Genomic DNA, 8,331 nt, shown 5'->3' with positions numbered 1-8,331 from the left:
CCAAATATGAATCGGGAATGGTCGAGTTTATTGACATTCCCTATTTATTTCTAGGATTAATCATACACATCATGACGTTATTTATTTAACTGATAATCGATTTTTTCCTTTGAATGGATATCGATATCTTTATCCTCAAGAAACTGACATAACTGGTAGGTGACTATAGGAACATGACTAAGATAAGCGAGCCACTCAATACGTTGTGTACATTGCATTTAACTTCATTTTCTAGCCCTAATTTATTTCATTTGAAAATTTATCCCCGCCCTGTAGCGAAATCTTGATTTTATCCCTACTGGTAATATATCAGTAGGGTATCTTAAATAAACTTGTTACGTCACTTTTCAGTTAACCCCAGCATTCATAAGCTACACATTGTCACAATTATTTTTCACCTATTCCATTCTTAATACAAGGCCTCTGTCTAGAATATACTTTTTTTGCATAGCTAGTAGGTAGGTATTTGAATAAAGAAAACTAATATCGTCCGGCGAACATGTTAACGATGGCCCTCGCGATGCTAAATTGATATAATCTTTCGATGTTCGTGATTCTGAAATACTTCGAGGTAATCTTATTTTCTGTGTTCGCGAATATCGTTTCGAAGCTCCATGTAAATGTTTCAAAAATATCGATCACACGAACCAAGAGCTTAGCTCGTGTTCGTCGAAAACTACGCAAAAGCTTTTACATATCTTTCCGAACATCAATGAAATGAACAAGAAGCTTCATTTGTCCTCGCCGAAGAGCATGCAAAAGTATCGCCCAAATGTCCGCAATTACGATGGTAAGCGATTGTGATGCGAAGCTTGTGTATACGAACCAATAACGCAAAGCTTCGTGCTTTGAAAGTATTCGAACATAGGTTCGGTTCGAATATTTCCTGCCCTGCCCACCACACTCTCGTTACTGATAACGATTAAAATTTTGGCTATAACGGAAAGCTACGCTATGGAAGACAACATGCAATACGTCGTTGAGCATGATAATGTTAGGACCAAGATACCCGTATATATTGACAATGATAAGATTGATGTGCGTCTGCGCGATCTACACCTGGGTACTATCAATAAACCATCAAGTCGGAATACGTAAGATTTAAGTTTGACACCAGAAGAAATTTTTTCTAGGTATTTCCAACGGTGTTTCTTTCGTGAAAATGCGAGTGACGGAACCTATTCCGTCATATCTAAACTTTCAATTCAAAGCAAAACGCGTGACCGAATCTCAAATCACGCTGTGCACGTATGAAGGACAGACCCCTGCGTGCCCTACGTTGTTACACAAGAAGACACACTACGAGAAACCATATACACAAACCTCTAACGAAGCAATATCAACTGCAAGCATACCCATCACACACGCCTTCATCAACATTAACTAAATCACAAATTACTGAAGTTGCATCTCAGGTACCAAAGAATACTGCAACAACAGAACCTACGCACAGCGTATCCGATCATTGTGATGCTCCTACTACTTCCCAATCAACTGCTAGCACCACCGATAATAAAGTAAATAACAAAGAACACGGATACGCAATCGTGACCCGTAGGCCCCACAAACAACTCAAACCAGGTAATCGTGAAAGCCCATAGAACACTAACAGCGAGGATAGCATGAATGAAAACGATAAACCGAGAGAAAGCGGACGAAGTGATCCACAAGCAACAAGAGGTAATGAAATAAATCGATCTTCAATAAGAAATAAGATCTTTACGCAAAGTAACAAAGCGCGTGCCTAGGGGCAGATGACTTGTGATGCATTTTTAAAAATCAGCGAAATTAAATGCATTTATTTCCATCAAAATAGAAATTCATAATGTATTTTGCGTTGCGTGCAATGTTGTTTGCGTTGCGTGTAAGACGTCAAAACCCTACAGAAAAACTAGCCCTACATTTAACAAAACGTCTAATAAAGTGGATCAGCGTAGGACGTTTATTAAACAAACTTTTCTGCGGGGCAGTGCAAAGCTAATGCAAAAATGGAAATTAAATGCATTTTTTCAATTTGATGCAAATTTGTTATACATTCTTAGAGTGATCTGCCCCTAGGCGCGTGCACAAGATCCGATGGATACACAATAAAAATCGATTTTTTTATTTCGATTATAGAGGTTTTAACCTTAAGGTCATTCGCCTCTTCGGGTTAGAAACATCTCTTATGAAAATTTCTAACCCTATGTGCGGGATCGGGGCTCGAACCCAGGTGCGCTGCATACAAGGCAATCGATTTACCAACTACGCTACGCCTACCCCCAATTCGAATTATTTATTTTTATTTACACATTGATAATATTAAAAGATCCACGGCTCAGGTAATGTATTGAGGCGTGGCAATGTCGATTGAGAGGTAGCGGGGGGAAGCAGTACTCTTTTGACTGTCCTGGTTTTTGACTCTTCTGATATGGTCACCCTATATAATAACAACAATGTCCATGGCAGACCATGGGTAGGGCGAAAATAGTAGAAACGGCAAAAATAGCCCACACCCCAGAACAATTTGTAATTTAATTCTTGTTGACACCTACTTCCGTACGTCAGTTGCATCGAAAAAGACAGCATGACGCCTCAAATGTAACACGGTTTCGACAATGAAAATTTATCCCTAGATGGCGTTTTTATCGGCGCCAACTTTTGACTAAATTTTAAAGGCACTTTTTTCATAGATAGCGCTCGAAAGGTAGGTGTAATATTTTGATACCAGATGGAGCAACGGCACCGATACAAACGAAATGATCGCCATCTAGGGATAAATTTTTATTCCCTCTTTAGTCTCTGAGTCATGCTGTTTTTGGTTTTTTTTGAGTCCAGTCGAGGCGAATCTAATTTTTCGGAAATGTCTAATCGAGATATGGAGAGTCATGAGCACACAGCACTAGGTAACTCAGTGGATAGTTGTGCGATATGTGGGGGAGTAAACTCCCGCCACACATTTCTGTTTTGACCATTTAACCCATTTAAGTAAAAAAATGATTTGGATTAAGTTGACGATTTTTGGAGTATTGGCAAAGCATTTCTATATGAGAGGCAAAAAGTAAGTATTGTGGTGGTAGAGGTATATGAGAAATACCTATGTGACCGCTTTAACCAACCTGTAACTCCGGAACCGAAAGTCAGATCGGGATAAAATTCAATTGAAGCATTGCATCAATCATTTCAAATTTGGAAGTCGGTGGAATTTTCTGAGGGATATTTTCTGAGGGATATTTCACAAACACGGACATTGCATCGTGACGAATATATTGGGATTCATGAGGTAGCTTGAAAGATTTCAAGAATATTATGCCGAGTTTCGTGAAATAGTTCACGAGAAAACGTTTTGATTTTGTGAACTACTTTACAACCATGAAAACCAAATCATGTTCAAGATGTAACAAATCATGAATCAGTTTACGTCGCATAGTCGGTGTCTGAAAAATCTTTCAAAAGCTATGAATAAAATCACAATAATCAATCAATAAAACCTTTGGTTGTATGAATAATGTTCATAAAGTTGTACACTAGTACGTACAGAAAATCGATTTGGTAATAGTATGGCGGAAACCGTGACTGAAGTTCACAAAACAAAAACAAATATCTCCACTTATAAAAGCGTTATATAGGTGTTATTGTGTGGAAATGGAACATGATTATAAAAACACATGATTTTTGTTCATAGTTCTGTTTTCGTATCGTGAAAAACATGATGGTTCCAGAATTCATGGCACTTTATTCACGATTTTGTGAACATTTTTTCCGTACATAAACACCAAGATATGAATCAATAAGTGAGTTTTCTTAGTTAGAATATATGCATCTTTATTTCGATTTACGACAGTACCTTTTTGCAACGCTGTACTAAATGCAATAGTCCTTGAAACTATAAATTATCCAGTCCTGAACTCAGACAAACACGAGGATCGGTACTCTTTATTCTTCAATCGTTTATGTTGTTGAAACAATGAAAAGCATCTAATATTATTAATTGAAATTGTAATCACTAAGAAGCTGTACAGATTGAATTATCCTGACCGAGACCCCTAGCCAGAAGATTCTATTCTGAAGCAAAGAAATCCTACAATATTTATGGCACCCACACAGAAGCCAGAAGTGGGCTGGTTAACTGGTTATGATCATTACCCGCATCGAATGGACAAGAAATGCCGAAAGGAAGCGTAGAAAAGTGCGGTTTACATGCCCGCCTCAGACCACGTATGTATCCTTTGCCAGTAGGTGTGCACAGACCGTTCGAACTCTTTCACGCTTCATCATCCAATTTTTAATGCAATTAGGTAAAGTAGATTAACCTTGTCTTTCTGGGATATAGGTAGAAGGGATACACCGATTATTCGGTTTTTCGTCAATCCTCTAACAGAAAGCCAAATGGTTTTACTCACCCAGTAACCGTAGAGTGTCTTTGTTCTTCGAGGCGTTCTGCTATGTGTGCTGCAAGAAATAATAAGATTTGGGAGCATTTTCTCGACTGGACAGAAACTTTCTGATGAGATTATCGATCTAAGCGGCTTCTGCTTGGATTTAGGTGTCTTGTATAATTTGAAAGTCGAATTTCTTCTTAACAGTATTGTTTCGTTTGGCAAAGATTTATGACTTTCAGATAAGATAATTTGCTTTTTAGCAAGCTGGATTAAAAATAAAATTGTCATGCTTAGCTTTCTGCATCTGTACGTATTGTTTCGAACATTATTTCCATGGTAACTAAGATGAGAGATATTCCACTTCATGTGCAGTTCTTGTGGCTAGAATCTGCAAGAACAAGTCATACATATATAAAAAAATCAAAGATCCTAAGCGAAATTTGTTAGCATTCTGCAGAGTGCTGATTCAACAGTGACATTTCAAAAAAAATGTTCTTAAAAAGACTGAATTCTTCGATGTTGATAAATTTCGAATTTGTTAAATTATAAACAACTATACCCTTCCCACAGAAATCGATACCAAAGTAGATGTTACGCACAGGTATGTCATTGACAGGAACAATGCTGCAAACTGAACCCATATAACTAAATACAATTCATTATCCGTACCTATTGAAAACACAACCATTCTCGCAACCAGCGGGATACTTGGCATATTCGATCCTTTCGCCAGTAAATGAGCAAATAATTAACTAACTTTGTAGTCTATATTGCTTCGTGCATTGATTGACTTCTCCGTTTGAACCCACCACCATTCATCGTCCGGTCCGTTTTCCCACAAGGTTAACAAAAGCCGCACTTAACGAGAAATGTGGGAAATAATGCGAAGTTATTAAGTCACAAAATGACACAGTTTCCAGTGTTTTCGAAGGGATACGTTCGGACGGACTGTAAATGGGTCACCACCTTGCGTCGTTAGTCTAGCAATTTTCGACTAAAAATCAATTTTCAACTCTGCCGTTTACCGGGTTCAAACAATGTCGGTCTTAATTAGGATGCAATTGTGCTGTTTCCCTCTGCTTGAAGATATGTAGGATATAGTTAGAGTAGCTCAACGTAAGTCAACGGGCAGTGATCGATCAGGTCGGTAGCAGTAGCTACCGTATGGTCTGAGGGTACATCCGAAAAAGATCGATCATAGCGCCTAATAATGGACCATATGCGTGTGGAAAAGGCTCTCAACCACGTGTCATCTTCCGGTCCATTGTGCAGTCGTTTAACGAGTTTCAACAAATTTTCAGCTTCGTTAGGGAGCAGAAAGAGTATTGGAAGTGTTAAACTAAACAAAGCAAAGAATGGTCTGCAGCGAGAAGTAGCGTTAATGTTGCTTGATGCAGGAAATTAGGGCATTGTTGGCATGAAATGAAAAATGCGAGCCAAATCCAATTTCGGAATGAGAATAAATATATAGTAAAAGGATAAACGAACACGCAAAAAGCAGACCAAAGATATTATTATCACTTAAATAATATGTGTAAAATTTCAACTGAAGAACTGAAAAAAATCATTAACATTTCGTAACGAAAACTAAACATAACAATGGGAATTTGAAAACATATGTGCTGAAGCATTGGAAGCGTACTGTTGTATTTGAATATTTAGAATGCGGTAAAATGAACCAATTGCAGTTTGGCCAGTAATAAAGAGTGGATCATTTCGAAGTGAAGAAGAACCATTTTGTAGCTTATCTAAAAATCAAGTCATCTCCATTGCGGTGCGTATACAACGTATACAACGTATACAAAATAGTGATGATATTTTTAGCGGATTGCACATTGATATCAACATCTTGAGCGTGTACTTTTAGTGTGCGTCCTTGTGCGACAGAAATTGGAATCAAAGCGTTTGCTCGGCATTTTAGAGCACTTCAATCCTTTCTTATTACTACGATAAAATAAAGCTGTAAATTTTCCACGTTTATGAACGGTTTTGTCGGTTTAATCTGGTGTAGTATTTTACTTCCCCGAGTGCCAAAAATACAAAAGCACCAGCTACTCTCGCTGTGGAGGATAAATCGAACGAGCAACTAACAGGAAAAGGAGAGCAAAGGAGGCAGGGCAGCGGTATCGTATGGGAAGCACTATGTGGTGTCGGTTATTCATCACTAGAGGTCGCAACAAACAGGCAAAACTCATCCCCCTAGCCAACAGTTAGGGTCGCTGCAGGAGTAGCAACAACATCGAAAGAACTCGATCGATGTTGATCTAGCCAGTTGGATTAGAACAAATCTGCCATTCCAAAGTGCAGCAGGTGATAAGTACCACTATCAGTGAAGTTATTTGGTAAACTTGCAGCAAAATAACTTTTTTACGCCATTTTGAGAAACTTTATGGGATGCAACATTTTGATTGTAGCATATAGCAAAATATTATTTTCCTTAATTTGTAGTAAATTTGATTTGTTTTTCATTTCCATTGCTTTGTGAAAGAAATCAGCAATATTTGGTGAACTCATCTTCGCCACCTTGAAACGAGTCGGACAAAATAAAACTGAACCAGAGTAATAGCTAACTTAGAGCTTTTAAATATTTTATGAAAAATCAATTAATTCCATAAAAATTGAAATTTTGCTTCTTCTCACCAAACCCGGAGAAATTGATGTAAAACCCGTAAGCCCGGAGATCGCTTCCGAAAACCGGAGTTTCCGGGTCAAACCCGGAGGGATGGCAACTCTAACCTTTTAGAAGGCATTCTGATTATGAACACGGCCATCTATAATTTCAAAGGAAAATGTCATCGTGCAGCATCGATCCTACATTTGGCAATTGATAAAAATGGTATCATCAAATATTGTATGGTTTACTTTGCTGCAGGATTGATTTTTAGAAATGTATGGCATCTCTCCCGAAATTAGCCTAATGTTTGTGTCCGTATCCACCAACATGGATATCCAGTACAGTTTAAATTTTTTGAACTAGCGAACAGAAATTCGCTATCCAACGCTAGCTGCCGTCATCTGTCAAAACGCATCAAAAATATTTTTTTAATTTTATAAACTCAATCAATATTCTACTAATTGTTACAATATTCTACAATATTCAACTAAATGTTGCAGAAAGTATTTTTTTTACCTCTGAAAAATATATAGTATAGTTATTTTCTTTTACATCAAAAAGAAATAGTTCTTCCGGTATCAGTTTATACTAAAATGAAATTCGGAGATAGAAATATGGATAAAAACACGAAAGTGAACGAAAAACACTGGATTGCAGGTGTAGTCGAGGTTATCCATTGATCCAAATTCTAGGTGAAAAGGTCAAAAATACAACAATAATTCCGGGTAATTCGCAACAAAATATTGATTTTCACTGATTTAGGTATCAAACGAAAAACCGAGTGTTTTTTATCATTTATAATTCAATTTTTTGAAAAATGTATGTAATAATGTATGTAATAATAAAAATAAATTAACCATCTTATACCTTCAACACATGAACAAACTTTTGCCATCATTTGACTGGTACCAGTAATCAAATCTAGTTGGCGCGTCGAGCGGATAAGTTTCACGTTTGAGAGCCAATAGGCAACATTCCACATCCTTCGACCAACGAAATAATAGCAAGTATAACATTTCTGGTGTAACATTTTTTGCAGTCTGTTTGCGAGAATCCGACCTCATCTTTTCGTGATATAATATGATATCGCGACCAAAATAAAAGTGTAGAATAACTAATGCATCCGCTAAAAAAAAGAGTATCAATATCTTATCTAAGAATCGCAAAATGCTGTAGAAATATTCAGAAATAAGTGCATGATATTATGTATTGATTGTTTTCCGTGCACTTATATATCGAGCTTCCATTCCGCATTGTCAGCATCTTTTCGCAATTTCTTAAGAAGAGGTTCTCATTCAAAAATTTCAAAACATTTGATTTTTTTTTTTGCATTTTATATTATTCGAAGCGGCGGCC

This window comes from Topomyia yanbarensis, chromosome 1 (genome assembly GCF_030247195.1).
Source record: "Topomyia yanbarensis strain Yona2022 chromosome 1, ASM3024719v1, whole genome shotgun sequence".
In the NCBI taxonomy this organism is placed as follows: Eukaryota; Metazoa; Arthropoda; class Insecta; order Diptera; family Culicidae; genus Topomyia; species Topomyia yanbarensis.
The sequence above is the reverse complement of the archived record's forward strand: the minus strand, read 5'-3'. Positions refer to the sequence as shown.